The sequence below is a fragment of the Hipposideros armiger genome, unplaced genomic scaffold (genome assembly GCF_001890085.2).
Source record: "Hipposideros armiger isolate ML-2016 unplaced genomic scaffold, ASM189008v1 scaffold_306, whole genome shotgun sequence".
NCBI lineage: Eukaryota > Metazoa > Chordata > Mammalia > Chiroptera > Hipposideridae > Hipposideros > Hipposideros armiger.
The window spans coordinates 1,559,586-1,580,453 of record NW_017731656.1 but is presented as its reverse complement, the minus strand read 5'-3'; the positions used below and the strand labels follow the sequence as shown (position 1 = coordinate 1,580,453).

General features: G+C 35.3%; 1 protein-coding gene and 1 pseudogene across 4 annotated transcripts in view; one reads left to right on the top strand and one right to left on the bottom strand.

The window, feature by feature from the left end:
- The window catches only part of KLHL4 (kelch like family member 4), a 119,401-nt gene that overhangs the window by 59,054 nt on the left and 39,479 nt on the right, over positions 1-20,868 (bottom strand). Inside the window, exon 1 of one of the 4 annotated variants that reach the window (XM_019659902.1) lies at positions 7,412-7,416. The exons of the other annotated variants lie outside the window; for them this stretch is intronic. The gene's annotated coding sequence lies outside the window, so the exon portion shown is untranslated. Of the gene's footprint in view, positions 1-7,411; positions 7,417-20,868 lie in introns of those variants that run through there. 4 annotated transcript variants of the gene reach the window in all.
- On the top strand, positions 13,499-14,273 carry LOC109391929 (inorganic pyrophosphatase pseudogene; annotated as a pseudogene).

The following is a 20,868-nucleotide window of genomic DNA, read 5'->3' as shown; positions in this document are numbered from 1 at the left end:
CTACAGTTTTCGAAGAACACAGAAAGAATATAGGTGAGCTTAGCCTTGAAGGATAGAAAAGGCCTGGATAAGCAGAAAAGAGTGAGAAAGGCATTTGAGGAGTGGACAACAAGGTTTACAAAAGCTTGTAAGTGTTGCAATTGCTATTACTTCTCCGTCTTGATTCATATTAGATGTTAGAAGGAATGTAGAAGTAGCAAATTTAAAAGTAGACTATGAACAGACGTTAAACACCAGGAAAAGCACGTGTCATTTTCCATACCTGGTGTGAGCAATGAAAGCTGAAAAAGGGAAATCTGGGGTCAGGAACTGAGTCAACAGGAAGGAGTTCCTCAGAATGAGTTAGTTTGAAGGGTACTTCTATATTGCAGCTGAGAGTAACTTGACATAGAAACAAGGAGAGTGAAAATAATTAGTAATTAGGATTTGGCTGCAGTGAGGCTTCTTTTGAGGGTCTTACCTCAGTAAAATATTGGCACTTCTGAGCTAGATGCCTGGCAGCAGAAAGGTACCAAGCATTTGACTAACTTCACGGTGGTATACATATTATGTTTGAAACAAAAGTGAAAGCAACAAGTAACAATCACATGTGAGATTTAATGAAATACAACAAGACCTAGAAAAAAACAATAATATGCAATTGCTATTTAAGTAGCAGTAGGATCAAGAGAAATTGATCCTGATGTTTTTTGTTTGGAGTGTGTTTGGAGTGTGTGTGTGTGTGTGTTGTTACACCATGCTGGGCAAAAAGTGTCTGAAAAGAGGTTAATAAGTTCAAAATGATAAGACATTCACATAATGTATACATAAATGGACAACCTCTTAGATGTGAAGGTTGATGTGTTAAGTTGGTTTGAGGGTGATGGAAGGCTTACACAGCAATTGTTAAAGCTTTGAGGTTTCCAATGGGAGCAGTGGGTAAATGAAGGTTGACAGTCTTCCAACCAGTTTTTAATATGGTATTAAAGTGTTTATTTATTGTTTTCATGTTGATATTTATTGTTTAATGTTAATAGTGTTATGTTGCAATGTTTCTGTTTTTCATTTGCTTTATAAGATTCATGGAATTTGTGAGTGATTTTTATTAAATATAGAGGTCAACTTTCTGCATTAAAGACAGAATTCTTTTAATAAGGTGTATTTTTTAAAACATAGAAACATATGTTATTATGAATTACCCATCCTAGATAATATCTTGATGTTTCTTAAAGAAATTACATTTGTATTTCTACCCAAGATTTACTTTCATATTATGTATAAGTATATTTCCATTTAAAATAACAATTATAAGCTACTAATAATAAATAAACAATTATAAAGTGCTGGCTAATATGTTATGAAATCTGGTATAATCATTTGCAAGTCACTCACTAAGTATTGGTACATGCTGGTACAGGATTCCTTTCGGGTAGGTAATTGTGATAAAGGCACATTTTCCATAATATATTGAATTTGTGGTATCTATGATGTATTTGATTTAACATAAGCAGAAAAGCTGTTAGAGATTAAAACGGAACATATTGAAGTGTTTCAAATGTGAAGATTGATCCTAGTTTTCAGTGTTTGTAGGTCTGTCAGGAATGTGTGCATTTTTTTTTCCTTTTTGGTATTACCACAAAAGGCTATTTGTTATATATAAAAAAGACTCATTAACACCCCCCCTTTTCCTCAGCTTTCTTGTTATAACCTTAATGTTGTATTACAAAAACTATCTGGAGTTAATGTTGATGTGTGTGCAGATACATACATCAGAGTTCTGCTCATCTTAGTGAAAGCATGCTACCAAGTATTTTAAGTCAATATCAAGATCAAGTCCTAGGTCTAGATGTATATCTAAAGATTAAAAATATTCTTATTTATGCCCCAAATAAAAATTAGATAGAGAATATAATGTTTTTTGAATTTTTAAAAAATGTGTCTATTTTTCTTTTTTAAATTAGTTTCAGGCAGGGGAACTGGCTGGGTGGCTCAGTTGGTTAAGAGCTTGCTCAAGAGTGCGCGCTCTGAGCAACAGTGATTCAATGCCCGGCCCGAACTGAGCTGCCACTGAGCTGCCAACAGGTGGCAGGATGGCTCAGCTAAATAATAAATAAATAAATAAATAAATAAATAAATAAATAAATAAATTAGTTTCAGGCATATAGAACAACAGTGGAACATAAAACTAAGGCTTCATATATCATCAAATAAAGACAAAAGAATATATATTTTTTAATCTTCCAAGGAGAATGCTAGAAAATGAAGTACTACTGCCTAGAGTATCTTGTACTTTAAATACTATTTGATTTTACTATCGTCTTTCTTGGTTTTGAAATAAAATTTAATGAAAAAGAAATAATCCACAGGACAAAGTAAGGAAAACTACTGATAGTGAATTTTAATGATAAACATTATAGAAAATCTTAGATTTTAAATAATTCCTTTTCATGGTATACTTGTGACCTCTCTCTGCATTCTAACATAGAGTTAATGATTTTCTGTACATTTTACATGCCTAAATGAACTATAATTAAATTAGTAATAGGGAGAGTTTGGGTGTTATGTTAATATGTTTACTATGGGTAATGTTCAAATATCTTCCAAATATGCATTCTTTAAGCAAAGTAAAATAAATATTTGCATACTAACCAAGTAAAAAGATTTATTTGTGTAAAGAACTTTTGCTCTTTTACATCTAAAAGAGTTTTTGTAAAAATAACAAAACAAAAACTTCTTTTTGAGGCAGGAGTCGGGGCTGACAGAACTGACACTTGCCTTATGGGGGTACTTATGAGCCTGTATCTATCTCTTCAGAGTTGCTACATATTAGAAGACACAACTTGAACAGCAATATATCTAAATTCACTTTATAAAGAACTATATACCTTATAATTTTAACTGTGGTACAGTCCCCATGCAAAGATAAAAGTCTTTTATTTTTGCCTACAATTACCAGAAAAGGAAGATTTACACATCCTTATGCATTACCAATATAATAATATTAATAATAGACTACTGTCAGTTATGAGACAAGCAGTATATAAACATTTTCTTAAATATTCACCCATTTAATATTCACAGTGTGCAAGTTAAATTTTATCCCTATTTTTCAGATATGGAAACTCAGGCTCAGAAATAATTAAAAATTGCCCAATATCGCATAGCCAATAAATGAAGAGTTGCGTTTCAAACCAAGATCTGTCTGATCCTAAGGATAACTTCTTTCTAGTTATCCACAATATCATTTAAGTTCTTACATTACATTGCACATTTAAGTTATGTTTGAATCTTTGTATTGTGTTCTAATTTAGGCTGGTACAGATAAAGTATATATTTATTCTAAAGAAAATCTTACTAAAGCTAAATTTGAGACAGTAGTTCTATAATTTCTAAACTATAATTTAAGAAATTATATTAACTTCTCAAAGCTTCCTAAATCATTTATTATACTGATAAAATATGAGGATTAAAAATTAATGATCTGGAAATCACATTTTTAGCTCAAGATATTTTAAGGTAGAAGATAAAGGATTTGGAGATTGCTTGGCTTAGAACTCATTTGATAAGCTCATTAGTTTCTCGGGGCTGATGTACTAGTTTTAGCATTGTGGATCATTTACTTTTAGAACTTGTTTCAGGGAGAGGGCTATTGAAGCTATGTCATTTAGTGTTTTATTAAAAAATCTTATCTACAGATATGTTTAAAGAAAAAAACTGTTCTTCACTATCAGATTTGAGAGGAGACACAAGAAAAGAGGGAATGGTGTTTCTCTTTGAAGTGCAATTTCGGGATTGATTATGAAGTGTATTGATTTTGATTTATATTTTTTAGACTCCTATACCAAATCTGATTTGTAGTGTACTTGAAAAACAGGAACTAAATTATGCATAGTACAAGATGGGTACTAGATTTATCAGGGGGATCACTTCAAAAATTATATAAATGTCTAACCACTATACGGTACACCTGAAACTAATATAAAATTATATTGAATGTCAACTGTAATTTACAAAAAATAGTCAAGGGGCTATATAGTACAGCATAGGGAATATAGTCAATAATATTGTAATAAATATGTACAGTGTCAGATGGGTAATAGACTTATTGGGGTTATCACTTTGTGAGGTATATAAATGTTTAATCATTATGTTGTTTTGTATACCTGAAACTAATACAAAAATAATAACAAAAAAAGAAGGAACAAAAGCAGAATGAGTTTCCTCTAATCTAACAGGGTTAGATGACTTTATTTCAATTTGCATATATGTTTTATTTGAATACTTAGGTCATGCACAATGTTCTTGGTTGTTTTTTTCAAAGAGTGATGCCATCGCCAAACCCAAACTAGAGCTGATGAGATAGTGACAGAAGAATAATTGCTGTACTGAAGTAATCACACCCTTTCGGTGACCTAAGAATGTTCTATTCAAAGTAACACGGGCGGTACAATCCTCTAAGCCCATATTTGGCACTTTGTGAAAAATCACATCACTGTTTTGTTTGCTACTTATATATATATTTTTATATTTGTAAACCATTTATAGGACAAAGTGAACATGATTGTATCAATATGTGTATTCCAGATGTCTAAAATATGCAGGGTCTGTGATGGTAGAAAAGGAACACAAGTGGCATTTTTCAGAATGTTGTCTTATGAATAGAATTAAAAGATAAATGTAATCATACATGGCACATAAGTTTTTTTGGGAGATAACATAATAGATTACTGCAGTTCTCAAAGTTGAACTAAATTTGAATCTAAAAATGCAAAATATATATATTTTTAGGCTGAGTTGTATGTTTCTGGGAAATGTTCTTTTTTTCCCCTTTCATAGTCCTTCTGAATTTAGCACGTAGATATCTAGGTAAGGTGATGTGTCAGGGTCCAGCCAGTCAACAGGGACATTAAGAGAACAAATGATATGAAAGTCTCAGAAAGCAAAAAGCCAGCAATACAAGCAGATAGATAAGGATGAAATGGGCAGAGATTTATTAAAAGCAAGCACAGAGTCAAAAGTCTGACCATGTACTCAGGAGGAAATGATGGAAGAATGTCACAATAAAATCATTATACATCATAACATATTATATGTACTATATTTTATCATATCATATTTATATTATATTAATTTCAATAATCTATAGAACAAATGAAGTCATCTAAAAATACAATGACAAAATATGTGTGAGTCTTGTTTCCTATGTTTAAATTATAAGATTTTTTTTTTGTCTTCACACAGGTTATAAAATTTTCTACAGTACATGTAATTTTTTGGAAGTTTTAGTTTTCCATTTGTACCAGGCATAAAATATTTCATGACCTACTACTAATCAACATGGAAGTACAGAAGGATCTACATTTACTAGTCTTTGGATAGAAAAAAATATCAAAATTAAAGTATCAGAATCAGGGTCATATATTTTTTAACATTTTACTAATAATGTCTTCCCTCATTTGAATAGGTTTAAAACAAAGCTGAGTTTTAATAATTCTAAAAATAACATCTATTTTTTTCTAATATATTTAGTGATTTTATTCACTTCTTTTTCCCAGATGGGTACATTATCCCTTTTGTAATTAATTTGCAAAAATCTAATGAGCTGACATTTAAGGAAGTAGATAAAACTATTACATTGTTTCCATTAAATTATTGGATTGCTTTACTTAATTAACCTATTCATGCTTATTCATTGACCTATCATGATTTGTTTTACTAAATAAAATGCCAAAGTATTAGTATATTCTATATTCACATTAACTATTACCCTGCCATAACTAATCATCCTGTCAAACTTCATTAATTTGGACTTCCCTAATTCAGAATTTATAACATTTCAGATGGTAGACTGATAATGCTGAAATGAATTTACCAAATCAATTAATCAAGAACAAAGAGAAATACTTACCAATTAAAGCAAAGACACAGTGTCAAAGTATATTAGATACATTCATTTACAAACCAAAAAACCCTAGTATACACACAGAAGTATAATTTGGATTTTGTGACACTCATTACAAATAATTCTTGAATAGATATTGAATTAATATTTCTACTAGGCCATATGCATTTAAAACAATTTTATTTATTTTCAAACTAGTGTAGGCATCAGAATCCCATTACTATAACATCCTATTACCTAATACTAATTAGTGAAAATAAATCAAATTTGAATGAGCAGATTTTTCTACACAGGAAAATCATTATAAAATTAGTGTTCTTGTCTACAGAATGATTTCTCTACACCAAATATCAAATGAAAGGAAGATGACACTTTCTCAATACTCATGAAAAATATGTAAAATGCTGATTCATTCAATTCAGCAAATGCTTATTGAGAACCTACTATGTACAAGGCACTGCTGATGTATCATGCACCATAACATGTGAATAGCCCACTACTTTCTATAGATCATACAATTGGACTCTCAAGAAACAATGTTCATAGCCTAGCGTTGCCCTATGTTTCTATGTACACTAAAACAAATACGAACCAAAAGGTAATACTGTTGCCTTTAAGTAACCACTATCATATCCCCTTCTCCACATGTATTCTGTATACCTAAAACTTACCATAATTGATTTTTTTCACTGAAGTTCAGTTAAACTAACTTTTTGAAAACCAAGAGAAAAAACTTGAGATGAATACAGTCAGGTAAATGTTAAGCCCAGCACCTTGAGCTGAGCTGCCCTGAGCTGCTGTTAGGCAGCCAGATTGCTCAGTGGTTAGAGCATTTGCTCTTAGCAACAAGGTTTCTGGTTCCACTCTTGCATGGCATGGTGGGCTATGCCCACCCACAACTAAGATTGAACACGGCATCTTGACTGAGGGGCCACGAGCTGCCTACAAGAAGAGGTCAGATGGAGACTGGACTTGGAGATAAGCTAGCTGTGCCCTCCACAACTAAGACTGAAGGACAACAACTTGTCTGTTCCCTTCCCCAATTCCCCAACATTATTCCCCTTACTCAACTCCCCATTAAAATCTTTAAAACAAAAAAAAATTAAGCCTGAAATTGTCACGGCACTTTTGAAGAAACTTTATACCAGAAAGGTCTGTGTTAACACATGTGCCACCTAGAAATAAAGACTTAGAGAAATCTTGATTTTATTATTCTTCCTATTTTCAGAAAAGTGAGGAGTAGGTATGAGGATTTTAATTTCTTACATTAAGGCAATCTTTATATTTTTGGAATGAATTCTAGCTTGAGTGTCAATTATCAATAATGATCATAATTAACATGGAATGACCACTTGTTATATAAGAGGTACTTCTCAAAGTAGCCTATGTACAGTAACTGATTTAGTCCTCTTAACAACTCTATTCTTATACTAATTTCATTGATAAGAAAACAAGCTGTGCAGAGTGGTTAAGTAAACCGCTGGTCCTAAAACTGCTAAGCAACAAGATCAGAATTTGAATCAAGGCTACCTTTCTCTAGGGAGCCAGTCTTAACTTCTAAACAAAATCACCTTTCTCGACTCTAGTATCTAGAGTATCTAATCCTACTTGTCTTAATTTTAGAGATTAAATTTAAACTAATAATGACTAATCGTATATTAAATTTTGTCAGGATCTGGATAATTGTAACAGCAGGCATATTTCAGATTCTTCCAGGCATCCCAGAATTTGGAGGGTTGCCCAAGAGACAGTTTGTGGTTCTAATTTTCTGACGTACAGATTGGAAGTGATAGTTACAGAAACCTACAGATAGAACCAAAACTTTAAAAGTCCCAATAAGTTCTGGTCTGTCTCCCCATAGCCACATTTTAGCTCATAGCAGTGAAAGAACTGGTTATATCCATATTATACATTGTATCTATACTATATTTGGAGGTAAACAACCCCTTGGACTCTTATATAGTTTAATTTCTAAACACCTTTGAGACACATTTAGGTCATTCTTCATTGAAGGCTATTTGGTGTCTTGCTAACTGAATGATTTTTCTGAAAAGTACAGGAACTCATTTATACATTTACAAAATATTTATTGAATGCTACTCAAAATAGAAGCATTATACAAAGGGTATTCCTGCAACCATAGTTTCATGAGATGAATTATTATGTCTTATGTATCTAAAATAAGAAAATTTTTAAAAATCCATATTTGAATGCGTGACCACCAATTTTAGTTTCACATTATAGCCTATGTACAAAAAATTTTTTAAAAACATTGTATGTATTAGACTTTTTATCTATATTTAATATAGTTTACATTATTATATTTTAATTAGTTATTATTCCCGCAATCTAATTGAATGCTATTTTGTATCAATTATTCTATTTTCTAAAACAGTAAAAGTAGAAATGAGAATAAATTGACAATATATCATCCAAAGGCCACTCATCTTTCATTCAGAAATTATTATTTATATGGCCAAGACAAGTAAGGGTTGAAAAATATGCCTGACAGGCCTTGGTCCTGTCTTCCAGAAAAAAAGAAGTGGGGAATGCATGACTATATATTCAGGGGTATTATTCTCATGTACCTCAGTTAGGATAATAAATGAGGCTAAGTAAAACCTCAGACAAGAATATAATAATTTAGAACTTACCATTGAACTAAGGATGTTTTTCAATAAAGAAAATAGTCTGAACTTAGTTGGGAATGGGCTGGTTTGAATCCCACTTCACAGATCATGGAGACTCTACACACATACTGTTCAGACCTAGAGCGTCAGATTGTATAAGTAGGAATGTTCAACTGAGTCTCTTGTAATCAACCCTTGTGAAGAACGCATGAGACACTCTGACTATGTGAAGGAAAATAAAATACTTAAGCACTAAGTACCATCTAATGAGGACCCCAAAGAGAGGAAAAGAAAAAGAGAATGAGTAATCACATTTTAGTATGTGATTGGCTCCCTGCAACAGTGCTAAAACCATGAAATTGGTAAGATTAGTTCTCCTTTATTTCATTTGAAGAAAAATATTTAGAAGCCCAGAGATGCCTGGAAAATCTCTGGCAAGTTCTTAAACATGAAGCAAACAAATCAACATTAGAGGGACACGAAAGATTTTTCATAGTGGTTATAAAATCCAACAAGAGAAGGAAAAATGGAAAGGCCTTGTAATTTTAATTTTAGCCTTGTGATTTAGTGTTGTTGGAGATTCTAGATGCAACATTCCTCAGGAACCATGTCTGGATGACATCAGCACCAATTGATTCTAGTGGACCTCAACTGCTGACAGCGATACGCAGTTTCTGGAAAGAGGGGGTGGAACTGGGGACCACACATACTTGTTTGTGATAACCCAAAGTGACGGTGGTTAGACTCAGGGAGGACCTGGTTTGTTTTGTTTTGGTTTTTCCTCCTTTTTCCAGCTTTATTGTGGTACAATGTAATTTTTTAAAGCTTTACAAAGTAATGATTTAATGTATATATATATATATGTATATATATATATATATATATATATATATATATAAAATTTTACAGAAGAGTAAGACTATTCATAATTATCTTCCAATCCTCACTTAGGTGACAGCTGTGAAGATGGTGACCTGCATTTCTGGTGAAGGTTGCTAGTGTCACAGGGAACAATATGAATGTTGATTGCAGAGAATTATAGTTATGGGATGGCAACTTGGAAGGCTCAGGGGATTGCCTTTGTTCTGCATGCATAGGAGATTTCACACTGCTAGAGCAGCCTGTCCAGTGCTATTTGTTTGTAGCATTTGAAGGCAAATACAAGAGCCACAGCTTCCTGAGGAAGGGACAAAAGATGAGGCAAGCATTAGACAGACCAAAAAACCTGGAAGGAAAAGGTTAGAAAAGGAGGTACACATTAGAACACTGGCTTTGAAAAGCTCTCACATACATCTGGCAATCTAGAAGGCCACTCATATGCCCAAGGCTGGATATATGCACACAAAGGACCTGAGAAATACTAAGCTTTTACCTCTGGATAACCTATAGGTGCCAAGCAAGCAGGAACTAAGGCTAAGGCAGTTATAAACAGGCTTGTTATGTGTTGAAAAAGGTCCTCAACACAGAGCCAATGTATAAAGACTGAGGAAATACTATTTATTTTTCCAGAACCTTAAGGATTCTGTCAAACACTAGATAACCACTAAACTAACAGAAGTGAGAGTACAGTGACTGCACATGAAAAACAATACATCTTTAGACAGTTTAGAAAGTCACTAAGAAGGTGACATCAGAAACATGGCAGTGTGAGGGGTGCTCCCTGAAATCTCCCCTGAAAGCTACAACAAATTGAACAGCTATAATTCAACAAAGGAGCTCCTATGCAACATACAAACGTGTGTGTTCTACGCATCAAAACATCTGAAGGTGGGTGAAACTGGGGTGATTAGGGGAGGAGGGAAAGGAGAAGAGCAGAGACTTGAGCCACAGGCCCGGAGTTCATTGCAGTCCTGGGAGAGGGAAAGATTGAGAGTGCAGGTGCATTTTCTGTGGCCCCATGAATCCTGGCTGAGGGATTAGCATATAATATGGCTGAACCCAATGATTGGGTCAAAGATCAAATATAGAAGAGTGAGAACTGCAGTTTAAGCCCTCAGTGCCAAGCAGAAAACAAAGTCACAGACACTGGGCACCTCCCCCCCCCCACCTTCCCAGTGCAGCAGGCCCCATAAAAAACTGTAGCGGTGTCAGATTAAAGAGAAGAATATCTACAGCCCTGAGAACTAGAAGGACAGTCCCTTAGCTGCAGACGCACAGTGCGGATAATTCTGTCAAGGGAAGGAGCCATAGGGGCGAGACAACTGTGGGCTGGAATTTGCCATTGCTTGGAGTCACAAATGCACCAGCCGCATGTCCCAAACCACCTCACCCTGCCCCCACCTTTCTGGGCAGATCCCAGGTGTGGGGGGCACCCAAGGTTGCTGAGACACACAAGCTCTGCATCAGGCTGTTATGGCAGCATTGAGGTTTCAGAGGCTCAGAACCCCATCGTCCACCACATCCGGCCAAGTGGGTGGTTCCCTGAGACCCAGGCAACTTGATCACAGAGGAAAAGCCCACTTCCCAGGAAACCTCCCATCTCATGAGAAGATGGAACAGCTGAAGAGAAAATAAAACGATGCAGCACAAGAGAGAAAAGGAAACATTTCATCCCAACTTACTGGAAAGCAAAGGAAAGACCTCTTCATATCAACCTGATGCAGAATCCACTCTTGCAGATGCCCAAGAAGAGAAATCCATCAATTGCTTTGAATAACCAAGGTAATAAGGCAGCTCAGAAAGACGATGAAAAATCTCTAGACAATTAATTAAAACACATGAGCATATGTGACTTAAATGACAGAAAATTCACTGTTGCAGTTCTGAAAAAACTCAATGAGATGCAAGAAAACTCAGGCAGGCAGTTTAATGAACTCAGAAATATAAATCAATGAACAAAATGAATATTTTACCAAAGAGACAAATTTTAAAAAGAACCAAAGAGAAATTCTCCAGCTGATGAATCAGTAAAAGAGATGAAGAATGAAATAGCCAGCTTAGGAAATAGAGCTGAGCAGATGGAGGAAAGAGTTTGCGAACAGAACACCTAATTACCTCAATCCCTTCTCCATGGTACATTGTATTGAATCTGTCAAAAATTAATGACAAAGAAAGAATTCTCAAGGAAGCCAGGTAAAAGAAAACAGTAGCCTACAAAAGAAAGCCCCTTAGATTATCATCAGATATTTCAGCAGAAATTCTACAGGCCAGAAGGGAGTAGAATCAAATATTCAAGCTATTGAAGGAGAGAAATTATCAGCCAAAAAATAATATATCCAGCAATGTTATTCTTTAGATAGACAGGAGGAATAAAGACCTTTCCAGACATACAGAAGTTGAAGGAATTTTCCAGCACAAGGCCTGCATTATAGGAAATACTGAAGGAAGCTATTTGACCTGAAACAAAAAGTCAAAAGGATACAAAACCGTGAGCAAGATTACTTACTAACAGATAGACAAGAGCAGGAAATGGCAAACCTACACAGAATAAGACACTATACATTTAAATATAACATAAAGAGTAAAGAAGATTAAAAACAAACAAAAAAAAGACAAAAAGACAACTTGCTACTGCAATTCAGAAATCAACTCACAGCATTAATAGGGATAATTGGTGACAAAAAAATAAAACATTAAAGAAGAGTTAAGTTCGGAATTTGCAAAGGGGAATGGAGATCAAAAGCATGCTGAAGAAAAAGAACTACTGTATATATGAAACTGCCTTTTACATACACTTAATGGTAACTACTAAGAAAACGCAGAACTGAGTTTTATAAAAATTTAAAAACATAAAAAAAGAGGAAACAAAGGAAAAAATCATACAATGGCACCAAACTAAAATAACAGAAACACAAAGGCAAAGAAAAAATGGAGACACTGAGCTATCAGAAAACAAAACATAAAATTGGCTATAGGAAACCCTCATATATCAATAATCACCTTAAATGTAAATGAACTGAACTCCCCAATAAAAAGGCATATAGTAGCAGATTAGATAAAAAAACAAACCTAACCATGTGCTGCTTCCAAGAGACACATCTCAGCTACAAGGACAAATATAGACTCAAAAAGAAAGAGTAGAAAACCTACAGAAAGCAAACAGAGTCCAGAGAAAAGTGGGTGTATCCATACTTATATGTGATGAAACAGACTTTAGGATAAAAAAGGGTCCAAGAGACAAAGCTGGACATTTCTTAATGATAAAGGGGACGATACAACAAGAAGACATAACACTGATCAATATATATGCTCCCAATCAGGGAGCACCAAAATATACGAAGCAACTATTAACAGAGCTAAAGAGAAAAACTGACAAAACCACAATTACAGTAAGGGACCTAAAGATGCCATTGACAGTTATGAATAGATCATCCAAACAGAAAAGCAATAAGGAAACATCAGCCTCAAATGACACATTAGACCACATGGACATAATCAACATTTGAAGAACAATTTATCCTAGAACACCAGTATATATATTCTTTTTTTTGTGCACATGGAACATTCTCAAGGATAGACCACATGCTGGGAACATAAACCACCCTCAGCAAATTTAAGAAGATTGAAATCATACTAAGCATATTCTCTGAACCTCAAGGCTTTGAAATTGGAGGTCAACTGCAGAAAGAAAGTAGAAAAAAACACAAATAAGTGGAGATTAAATAACATGCTATTAAAGAATGACTGGGTCAAATAAGAAATAAAAGGAAAGATCAAAAGATACATAGAAACAAATGAAAATAAATCATATCAAAATTACTGAGATGCAGTGAAAGCAGTATTAAGAGGGAAAATTATATCATTACAGGCCTATCAAGAAACAAGAAAACTCCCAAACAACAAAACATTACATCTTAAAGAACTACGCAAAAGAACAAATGAAATCCAAAGTCAGCAGAAAGAAGAAAATCATAAAACTTAGAGCAGAATTAAATGAAATACAGAACAAAAATACAATAGAAAAAAGAATTAATGCACTCTCCTTGTCAGTCTATGTCGCATGAGGACTAGTGGCTCTGTGGTAGTGGCAGAGCGATTGTTTGTGTCTTGTACGATGAGCAGCTTCAGCAGTGAAGAGCATGCTATGTCCTTCACTCTGGAGTACTGAGTCTTTCTCAAAAATGAAAAAGGGAAATATATATCTCCATTTCATGATATTCCAATTTATGCAGATAAGGATGTGTTTCACATAGTAGTTGAAGTACCACGCTGGTCTAATGCAAAAATGGAGCTTGCTACGAAGGACCCTTTAAACCCAATTAAACAAGATGTGAGAAAAGGAAAACTCCGTTATGTGACAAATTTGTTCCTTTATAAAGGCTGGAAGTATATATCTTTATATATCTGGAAGTATGGTGCCATCCCTCAGACTTGGGAAGACCCAGGACACAAACACACTGGCTGTTGTGATGACAATGACCCAATTAATGTGTGTGAAATTGAAAGCAAGGTATGTGCAAGAGGTGAGATAATCAGGGTGAAAGTTCTGGGAATACTGGCTATGATAGATGAAGGGGAAACTGACTGGAAAGCCATTGCCATTAATATGGATGGTCCTGACGCAGCCAATTACAATGATATTAATGATGTCAAACAGCTGAAACCTGACTACCTAGAAGCTACTGTGGACTGGTGGAAAACCAGAGAACCAGTTTGCTTTCAATGCAGAATTTAAAGATAAGGACTTTGCAATGGATATTATTAAAAGCACCCATGACCACTGGAGAGCATTAGTAATGAAGAAAATTGATGGAAAAGGAATCATGATGGCAAAAAGCAGATTGTATGGTTTTCCTTGCTGGAGTTTTAGAAATCTGAGGTAAGAAGTGAAAACTGAAATGAAATATTTTATGTGTATCTGTATTTTTAAATCAATAAATAATAAAGGAGAAGGAAACAAAAAACTGGGGATGCCAAGTAAGAGTTTTAAAAACAAAGAAACAATCTCAGTGACGAATGTAGTTTACTTCACTTTAAATAAAATAACATTCAAGATAAAATAAAATAAACTATAATTGATTATTCATGGGGAGTCTATTTCATTGTAAAATTATTTTCTTAGCTGTATTTCTAAAGTAACCTAAAACTGTAGTTCTTGTGGCATGGCTATCATCTGTCATAAAAATCATTAGAGTTGTGAAAATTTTATGTAGCCCTCTACTGTTTAATATAAGCCATTGATCAACAGCATGATGATAACATTCAGGACCTCTTAAGAAGTAAATATTTTCTATGTGGATTCTTCTCTCTCTCTCTCTCTCTCTCTCTCTCTCTCTCTCTCTCTATCTCTCTATCTCTCTTTCATATAGGTATATGTAGATGCCAATTAGTTAAACACTACAGTTTAAAATGAAAGCTCTATTTAAGAATGTATTTTCATTAAAAATAATACATCTAATTCATGAGAAAACAAGGATAACTGGCCTTTAAGTATGGTATTGATTGAATCTTCATAAGAAATAAAAAGCATTTTAAATGTCATCTCCTTAATTAGGGCACTTAACATTTTGAAATATTGTTATAAAGTTACACACTAGGGACTTTCAGCACCAAAAGAGCTATACTGCACTAGATTACAACATACAGACAGTTGTATGCTAAAATGTTAAAATGTACAGGATATGCTAAAACCTTAAATATATTTAGCATTCCTTTTTTGAACTTTATTGAAGTATAATTGACAAATAAAATTATAAGATATTTAAAGTGCACATTGTAATGATTTGATATACATATACACTGTGATAGGATTTCCCCCATCCATCACTTCACAAATTAATAATTAATTTTGATAACATTTAAGCTCTACTCTTTGAGCAAATTTCAATGACAAAAAACAGTTATCAAATATAGTCACCACGTTAAATTACATTCTTAGAATGTATTCATCTTTTAGCTGAAAGTTTGTACCCTTTTACCAACCTTCCTATTTCCCTCATGCCCTAGCCTCTGTAAACCACTTTTCTATTCTGTGTCTCTATTTCTTTTTTAAAACAGTATACTCAACAACTGTAACTATTTTCAGACAATAAAATCATGCCTTGCTTTATTTATAACTGTCTTCTTCATTCTACCTTATATCTTTGTATTTATTTTTCATCTTTTTCCCAGCTGTTTTGAGATATCATTGACATATAACATTGTGTAAGCTTAAGGTATACAACATGATAATATATCTTGCAAAATGATTACTACAATAAGATTAGTTAATACACGCATCACTCCACATAATTATCATTTATTTTTATAATGAGAATATTTAAGATGTCTCTTAGCAACTTTCATATGATACAGTATCATTAATTATAGTCACCATGCTGTACATTAGATCCCCAGAACTAATAACTGGAAATGTGTACCCTTTGACCAATATCTCCCCATTGTCCCCACTCTAGAGCAACCAATAATCGACCTACCTACTGTCTCGTTCTATGAGTTTGACTTTATTAGATTCCACATTTAAGTGAGATTGTATAGTATTTGTCTTTATCTGACTTATTCCGCTTATCATGATGCTCTCAAGGTTCATCAGTGTTGTTTCACATGACAGGTTTCCTTTTTTATGGCTAAATAACATTTTATATATATATATATATATATATATATATATATATATATATATATATTCCAGCAGATACACACACACACACACACACACACACACGGCGCCAAAAAAAAGCATACACATTTTAAGAAAGGAAAACTATATTAAAATTGTAATACTCAATATATACCAATAACAAAAGATGAATACAAATCATGTGTATGCCTGTTTTGGGCACCTCTGGTATATACATAAAATCATTCATCTATAATGGACACATAGGTTGTTTGCATGCCTTGGCTAATGCAAATAATGCTGTAATGAACATGGGATTCCAGATATCTCTTTGATATACTAATTTTAATTCCTTATGATATATACCCAAAAGTAGGATTGCTAGATGATACACTAGTACTATTTTAATTTTTTGAGGAGTCTCCATGCTGTTTTTCCATAGTGGCTGCACCATTGTACATTCACACCAACAGTGCACAAGAGTTTTTCTTGTACAAAAACCTTGCCAATACTTGATATATCTGCATTTTATTAAAACACAACAGCTTTGTGTATTTATCAAGAGGCAATTGAGGTATGAACACTGAGGTGTTCAATGACATTATTCTTTAGTATTATTTGTATTGTTTCGCTTCACCCCACTATGAGCATTTGGGACCTGGTGACCCTTTGCCTACCTATCACCCACCTTTTCTCAGCCCCAGCTGTAACTGATTAAGTCAGAAGTGGACACAAGATCCAGATTTGCTCAACTTGGAATTTACACTAGGACTCAGAGACTCTACTCACTTAGCCCTGAGTGCTGGGAGGAGGCTTCACGGAGAGCTGGGATGGCCGTGTGCACACAGAGAGAGAGAAAGCTGGGGAGACAGAAGACGAGCAGGGCTGCTGGGATATAAAGGGCCTAGAGAGAAATAAGACCTGACCCTGTAACCTGGGGAGTCTACTTTTAGACTCTTCCATTTCTGGTTCCCTCCTGAGGCTTGACTTCATCTGTCAACTTTTTGCCATTTAAAGTGAGGATATTAGAATATGTATACTTTCTCAAACCTCTGTCTCCTCCCCACTATTGTTATTATTTCAATTGTTTTTATTTTAAACTTCTTATTTTGAAATAATTTTAGAATTGTTAAAGAGTTGGAAAGATGGTACAGAGTGTTTTGTGCACCCTTCACCAGCTTATCTCTGCATTTTTTTACTAATTGCCATTCTCATGTGATTTTGTTTTGCATTTCTCTGGTGATTAGTGATGTTAAGCATCTTTTTCATAAACCTGTTGGCCATTTGGATATCTTCTTTGGGAAAATGTCTATTAAGGTCCTCTGCCCATTTTTATTCCAATTATTATGTTTTGCTATTGAATTTCTGGTCAAGATGGCAGAGTAAGGAAATGTTGTGCTTGTATCCTCTTATGACCACATTAAAATTATAACTAAGTTACAGAATAACCGTCATTGAGAATCACCTGAAGTCTAGCTGAACAAAAGTCCTACAACTAAGGATATACAAAAGAAGCCACATTGAGACTGGTAGGAGAGGCAAAGATGTGGAATGTGCTAGCTCCGATAGTCACGTGTGGTGGTTAAACATCAGAAGGGAAATCTTGGGTGTGGAAGTCCCTCCTGAGGATCCAGGAGTGCCAGGCCCACATGAGGCTCCCCAACCCAGAGTTCCAGTGCTGGGTAGAAAAGTCCCCATAACTTCAGCCTGGGAAAACCAGTGCTGAGTGTGACAGAGGGATGAAGTTCCAGGTCTTCCCTTTAAAGGGTCCACATATGGAATTCCTTGCGGATGGACTCACTCATTCTGAGTTCCAGCATTGGAACAGCAATCTCAAAAGGTGCCAGGGACATATGGAGAGGAAATGAATTGTCTGGCTTCAGAGGAAGGGCTGGAGGGTCAGCTTTCTCCCAGAGACAAGTGCTGGAAGAAGCCACTGTTCCTTTGTTGAGTTCTCCCCCTTCCCAGTGTGCAGACACAGGTGGCCTTCATATCTGCGTCTCCAACAACCCGGGTAACACTCTTCACCCAGTGCTGTGATTCCCTGAGACCCTACCCCACCCAACTTGCAGACCCACGCAAGCCACTTCCAGTGGCTTCTCCATACAACTCATGCTGCAGACTTTCCTAAAGTCTCTCAAAGATTTGCAAACCACAAGCAAACAGCATCTGACCTCAGAATGCCCCTTATGTTGTGCTACGCAGCCCCAAGCCCGGCACTAGTGGCAGCTGGCCTTGGTTCACAGATTAGCCTCTTCTAGGCACCTTCAAGCAGAGCACACTTGGAAGACATCTGTGGATCACTCTGTGTCTTCTGCCAGGTGGCCCCAGGCAGGGCACAGGTGGTGGGGGCACAGGTGGTGGCTGAACTTGGCCTGCAGTAGGTTCCCTCCCAGGAGGCTCCAGGGCCAGAACACCTAGTGGCCATCTTCAAATTATGCCAGAGCACCATCTGGCCATCTCTATAAATGACACACCCAAAGGGCAGGCTGGGCAGGCATGAGAGCCCTACTAAAGCAAATTCTGCTCTGTAGGGTCAGCCCCTACACAAAAGCTCCTCCACTGTAGTTATGGCCAGTCCTCACAGCCAATGAACCTAAGGGTTAATCCTTCCCATTGACTTGCCAACAGCAACCAAGGCTCAACTAAAATATAAGGGCACTCATAACACACACACGGGACACACCTGGAGTGCATGGTTCAGGTGACCAGGGAAACTGTGCCAATGGGCCCCACAGGACAACAACTACATAAGGCCACTCCACAAAGACTGGGAGACATACAAACTCTACCTAATACAGAAAAACAAATGCAGGGAGACAGCAAAATAGAGAGTAAAAGAAACATGTCATAACTGAAAGAATAGAACAGAGCTTCAGAAAAAGAAATAAATAAAACGGAGACAAGAAGTCTACCAGATACAGAATTCAAAACACTGGTTATAAGGATGTTCAATGATTTCAGTGAGAACTTCAACAAAGAGATAGAAAACATAAAAATGGAGATAGAAACATAAAAAAGAACCAGTCAGAAATGAAGAATGCAATAGTTGAAATAAAGACTACAGGGAATTCTTTATTTGAGGGAATCATCAGTACATTAGGTGAAGCAGAGGTTTGAATCAATAATTTTGAAGCTAAGGCAGCAGAAAACAATTAGAATAGCGAAAAGAAAAATGAATGCAAAAAATAAGGATAGTTTTAAGGGGCCTCTGAGATAACACCAAGTGAACCAATGTTCACATTATTGGGGTACCAGAAAAAGGAGAGAACAAGGAAGTGAAAACCTATTTGAAGAAAAATAATAATAGAAAAGTCTCCTAACCTGGCAAAGGAAATAAGACATACAAACCCAGGAAGCACAGAGAGTCCCAAACAAGATGAATCTAAAATAGCCCACACCAAAACACATCATAATTAAAATGCCAAAGGTTAAAGTCAAAGAGACACTTTTAACAAGAATAAGAGAAAAGCAGTTAGTTACCTATAAGGGAGCTACCATAAGGGAGCTACCAAATGTTCTGTACATTTCTGAACAGAAACTTTGCAGGCCAGAAGGGATTGGCAGGAAATACTCAAAGTGATGAAAAGCAAGGACCTACAACTAAGATTACTCTACCCAGCAAAGCTATCATTTAGAATCAAAGGACAGATAAAGAGCTTTCCAGACAAGAAAAAGCTAAAGGAGTTCATTGCCACCAAATTAGTATTACAGGAATGTTAAAGGGACTTCTTTAAGAGGAAGAGAGGGGGAAAAATAAAAAAATCTGAATAATAAAATGGAAATAACTACATATCTATCAACAAATTACTTTAAATGTAAATGGATTAAATGCCCCAACCAGAAACATAGGGTGGCTGAATGGACTAGAAAACAAGACTTTTACATACCTGGTATGCTGCCTACAAGAGACTCACTTCATATCAAGAGACACACACAAACTGAACATAAGGAGATGGAAAATGATATTTGATGCAAATAGAAAGGAAAGAAAAGCTGGACTAGCAATACTCATAACAGATAAAAAAGACTTTAAAACAAAGCCTGTAACAAGAGATAAAGAAGGACCCAGTAATCCCATTTCTTGGTATTTAGCTGAAGAAACCAAAAACACTACTACAAAGGGACATATACATCCACATATTCATTGCAACATTACAATTGCCAAGATATGGAGGCAACACGGGTGTCCATTAATGAACAAATCAATAAAGAAAAGATGGTACATGTATACAATGGAATATTACTCAGTCATATAAAAGAATAAAATCTTGCCATTTGCAATAACACGGGTGGACCTAGAGGGTATTTTGCTGAGTGGATTAATTCAGAGAAAGACAAATGCCATATGATTTCACTTATATGTGGAATGTAAAGAACAAAATAAATGAACAAACAAAACAGAATTGAACTCATAGATACAAAGAAATATTCTGTTTGCCAGATGGGAGAGAGGTTGGGCCAATGGATGAAAATGGTGAAGATTTTAAGAAGTACGAATTGGTAGTTAGAAAATAGTCATGGGAATATAAAGTATAGCATAAAGAATATAGTCAATAATATTGCAGTAACTGTATGGTGTCAGATGGGTACTAGATTTATTGGTGTGATCACTTCATAAGTTATATAAATGTCTAATCACTACGTTGCACACCTGAAACTAATATAATATTCTATGTCAACTGTAACTGAGAAATAAAACATATTAAAAAAACTATCAGGGCCGGCCGAGTGGCACGATGGTTAAGAACTGGCTTGGGACACCAGAGGGCCCCGGTTCAGATCCCACATATGAGGGCCAGTGACACTGCCCTCCACAGCTAAGATGCTGAACAACAGCTCGACCTGGAGCTGGGCTG